Source organism: Physeter macrocephalus, chromosome 21, assembly GCF_002837175.3.
Source record: "Physeter macrocephalus isolate SW-GA chromosome 21, ASM283717v5, whole genome shotgun sequence".
Taxonomy (NCBI): Eukaryota; Metazoa; Chordata; class Mammalia; order Artiodactyla; family Physeteridae; genus Physeter; species Physeter macrocephalus.
The window spans coordinates 38,953,026-38,957,979 of record NC_041234.1 but is presented as its reverse complement, the minus strand read 5'-3'; the positions used below and the strand labels follow the sequence as shown (position 1 = coordinate 38,957,979).

At 37.6% G+C, this 4,954-nt stretch overlaps 1 long non-coding RNA gene across 1 annotated transcript; it reads left to right on the top strand.

The window, feature by feature from the left end:
- Positions 1-3,281: 3,281 nt before the first annotated feature.
- LOC129391729 (uncharacterized) lies at positions 3,282-4,366 on the top strand. Its single transcript, XR_008616376.1, has 3 exons — positions 3,282-3,312; positions 3,988-4,071; positions 4,174-4,366. It is a non-coding gene; the product is annotated as an uncharacterized lncRNA (long non-coding RNA).
- Positions 4,367-4,954: the final 588 nt, after the last annotated feature.

Below are 4,954 nucleotides of genomic sequence, written 5' to 3'. Positions count from 1 at the left end.
GTTTATAACTGAGGAAATCAAGACCCAGTAAGCTGATGAGCTGATTTCCAGCCTCTCTCTCAGCTCCAAACCCACCCTTCCTGTACACTGCTCATGAGGCTGGGACTGGGGGCCTGAGAAAACACCCCTCCTTTGACAGCTGTTATGCTCTAACAGTAGCAGACACCAGAGGGACAGGGCAAGGCTGGATAGAGGAAGGAGAAGGAATTTGTTCCCTTGTTTGCTTGCTTTCACTCAACAGTAGCTCTGTACCCCGCAGCAGCTGTTCGTTCCAATTTCTCTTTATTTCTATACACTTAGAACCAGTCTCATCCTGCCCACTTGGAAATAACAGCTCCAGCTGGCTGCCACCCGCTTCTCAGAGGTTCAAGAACCAGCTCTGCAGGGGCCTCACCGCCAAGCGTCTAAATTCCAAGAATCCGAAACTCTTCTTTTTGTTCCTCCAGCCTTAGGGGTACAGGCGGCTGCCCACAGTTTTAATCTCAATGTTACTTCTCTGTGTTCCCTGTCTGCCTTCTCAGTCCTCTAGTACTTGGTTAACCAGTTGCATATGTTAAACTCTCTCTGATAAAATAATAGCTGTGGTTTTTGTTTCCCTTAATGGACTCTGACTGATAAACCAGGCTTTCTGAATCAAAATCAAAACTCTGAAAAATACACCTGAGGTGGAAGAGACTCAGCAGATATACACAAAAATAGATGACAGTATATTAGAATTCTTGATGGGAATGGATAATGGAATAACGGTAATAGATAACAACTTGTGCCAATTTGGCAAGTCTTGGTTATATGATTGTGGTAAGATCTCCAGCTGGCTTTGCTTTCTACCCACCCTGTCAGTATACCTGTTTTTTCCCAAACAATGTTTCTGTTTTCCCTTAAGACGATGGTTTACCAGCCTCATCTAATTGCTTCTTTCTGAGACTCATGTGTTACTTTTCACTGTATCCAGTTTTGAAGTTTTCCTGTGCAATTTTATAGCTTTTCTTCAGGCTATTGTTGAAGGTTGTCTTAACAACTTATATAATTTCTTTATCATTTATATGCAGTTACTCATATTTCTTTAAAATTTATATATTTTAGATTTTCTAGTGCATTATAGTTTTAAAATATTTCACACTTACCAGTGCCTTATAGTGTTTAAAGTGGTTTCGGCTTAATAATTTCATTTGAAGTTTATCTGAGAATAAGAATATTTTGTTCACGTCTCATAGCTATTAACGGGCAGAACTTAATTCTTCTTAGTATTTGTCAAAATGATATTCCCTAATCTTCTGATGAGAGTGGTAGCACAAATATCATTACGATTATTTTATAGACTCAGAATTGAAACTTAACTGACATGCCTCATCAAAAACAACTGAATTCCTGCCAGAGTTGAAATTAGAATAAAAAGTGAGAATTTCCTGATTTTTAGTCAGATCTTTTTTCCATTGTGGAACAAAGCCCTTTTAGTTAAGACATATTATCAAATCTTATATCTTTAACTTATGAAGCAAAATTAAAGTGTAAAAAGGAAAAATAAAACTTAAATATAACTTGTCAGTTTTAAGTTTCTTACATTATAAAATGAACATATATAATGTTTACCTGAAATTTTTTGAAGTGCCTTAAGAAGTAATAGTTAAATAGTAAACTTGCTTTAAGAATACTCAAAATATTTTTAGTCTATTCAATATTATTCTTCAAAACTTGGGATATGTTAATGCATGAAATGCTCTAAAACTTTAAGATAAAATCAATTTCCAGGCAATACTTTTTTCTTACCTTGCTAATAATTCATTTTATTTCAGGGGAGAGAGGCCACTAAAAACTTTGCAGGATTTAATTCATCAACTAGAGTTAGATTTTATTTCCATTTCATGCTAATACTGTAGCAAAAGTGTTGGGCTAAAAGTTGGTAATAGCTAGTTTTCTAAATGATTTACTGTAATTGTATGTTTACCTGTGCACACAACACATGTATACTACAGATGGTGGTAGAAAAGAAGAGGACGTGCTGTAGCAATTTTTCGAGCTTTTTGTTTATCTTATTGGAAAAAAAACAAATATATTGATTAAATGAGGTAACAAATAAGGAAGCATCTGTCATAGGGCGGAGACCATTACAGGTTCTCAGTACATGTTACTTTCCTCTTCTTCTTCCATATTCCTGATGATTTAGGGCATCCAGGGAGAGACACATGTACTGACATTCACCCTTGTGCCCTTCATGTCTCATGAAACTCCACATAGGCCTAGCTCTAATTCTCCTCACTTACCTGGAGGCTTAGATTGATAAGTGGATTACAAGAGTCCTTTCTTACTTCCTCTGGCTCTCATGTTAGTCTGTTTGCCTCTCTAGAACCAAGGGCATTCTTGCATTTGAAATTTGAAATTTCTATCACTTTATCAACTTTATGTATTTTCCTTTGGCATTCCCATGTGCTTTCACCTGAGCCTCTTCAGGAAAGGGATTTCAGCTTGAGAGGATGATTGAGCAAGGCTGTTGGAAAGGGAATTAAAGTTAACCCTGAAATTATTGCCTCCTTCTTCTTCATATGTTTTATCTAATTTATTACCAAGATCTATTATTTTTCTTCACAAATCACTCTCAGATTTGCCCTGTTCTTTTCATTCTTCCTGCTGCCACCTAAAGGCTCAGTCTTCACTTCCCTGGTATCTCTCACCCTAAAACATTCTGTGTACCATTTAAAAATAATCATCCCGAATATTCTATAGTATTTTTCAGTATTCTTTCCCATCATCCTCTTCTCTTCACTAAATTGTACAATGTATGGTGAATAGTGAAAAAATAATTCCCTCAAATGGCTGGTTGAAGTATGTTTATAGGTGACAAATTCTATCTTGCTGAGCTGGAAGCAGGAATGTTCTAATGCTTTTGACCTCATCTAACCCTTTGACCCCATGTTCCAAGATTCAGCACCCTCTTATAATTGGGGATATTGCTCTCTAGACGACATACACCTAACGTAGTGATGTTTTTCCTTTCTACCCGGTTTTTGCTGAAGAGGGTTTGAAGCTTGCTTCAAGTGTGCAAGTTTTCTCAAAACAGGTAATGCACGTATCCCTGCCTGGTGCTGGTGGTGATGTCGTAAATACACACTTTGAGGGTATATTATTAAGGTATAAAGGTACTTAAGGATTAAAAGATGGAATTTCTTTGGAGTTGTTATAACTTCCTTATTTACATTTCAGCTGAAAGATGATGATAAGTTTATGCTTCTCCTGGAAATAAACAAGCTTGTTCTTCTATGCCACCAGCTCCAGACAGTAACAGAGACACCTTTGCAGGATCAAGTGTTTCTAAAGGTAAAAGGGAGGGTGGGACATTCAGGAAAGCACTTGAGAAACTTTCACATTTTTTTTAATTAGGTCAGCTTCCATCCCCTTTTTCTTCAAATAAAGTGTTAATACCCACAGAAGAACAATTTATTTCCATTTTTCCTGCCTTGACTGCAAGAACCATTTATCATCTACAGTTACAACTGACCCCAGGAAGCAGTAGGTTCACCAAATAAATTAGCTTCGGGGACATGATTAATACCATAGCACGGAGCAGCTACCCTTAAATCCCAACATCATCACCTGACTAACTAGGGCACAGACCTCTCAGTCTGAAGGGCTTCTGTTTTTTGTTTTAGGGAGTCTGAGTGCCAAAAAGTAGAATGCAAGGAATTGCAGAGAAGGGGGTTCACTGCCACTATTTGGTGCACTTTGAGAAGCCTCTAAGCCGTCTGAAATAGAACAGGTTGATTTTCCATCCATCCTTCCTGGGGTTCCATGAAATTGTCATGAGACTTGGGCAACAGTCCCTGCTTCTGAGTTCTGGGACCATAGGACATCAAGTCAGCTCAGATGCCTTAATCTACATACCCTTTGAGATCCCTTAGAAGAAAATTTTACCATTTTCAAAGTAAATAAATGATAAAGTCTTCTGAAGGCCTCCTTCTAAGAATTTGATTTCCTTGCTTTCTGTCACTATAGGTTGATCAGAGTATTACAAAGACAAGAGGCATAATGGCTATTTTCATCCAACTTCTCTCATTTTGCTATAAACTGCTGAAGAAGGTAAGATCATTTCTCTATCTTAAACTCACATTTAACAAATTAGTCTAAAGGAAAATGCAGAAGAAAATAGATACTATTTAATTTTACAATTTTTATTTTAAGAGTAAAGAAGAAACCAATTGTCTTAATTGTTTCCAGCTTCAAGTGGAAAACAACCGATGGATCTCAGTTACAAATAAAGATTCTGTGGATGGTAAAACTTGAGAAGTTCTTGCGGTCAGATCTCTGGAACACCATGTGGCAAAGCTGACATTTTTAGAAAGCAAATGATCCTGTATATTTCAGAAATACAACAATTTTGTAAAGAAAACAAACTGAAATCTTGCTTTATTTTCTGATCATGAAACCGATTGTGAAGCTTTCTGACAACTATAAATGCCATGGTAGTTGCTCTATTTCTGATTGCAGTGTGATTTTAAATGGGACATTGCCGTGAATAGTGTTCTTTAAAAGGCAAACCAAATATCCTTACTGCGTTCATGACAATTTGATCCAAAGAAGCTATTTTGAAAATATGCTCACCTTTGGCACATTTGACCCTAACTTCCTATGTTTTTTAACTTTCAGCTTATCATCTGGGACACTGATTTGCAGCAGGAGAGACACAGTAGTCTGGGTGATGCATGGTTTTCCTTAAACCTGTGGACTCTTCTTCAATCCCCCTGTCTACTGAGTATGACTGGGCCTCTGCTTTCCCCCTCTGTCACAGATCATCCATGCGAGGAGCAAACGTCTGTTCTCTAGTAAGGGTTTCACAGATCATAGGAAATCTGTTGTGATGCATGTCCCTCCCTCACCCAAAAACACGGTCATGGAGCTCACTCCACGGAATCCTGGAGGAACTCACTAGGAGATGGTTTTAGTTCTTGTTCTAGCATAGCTG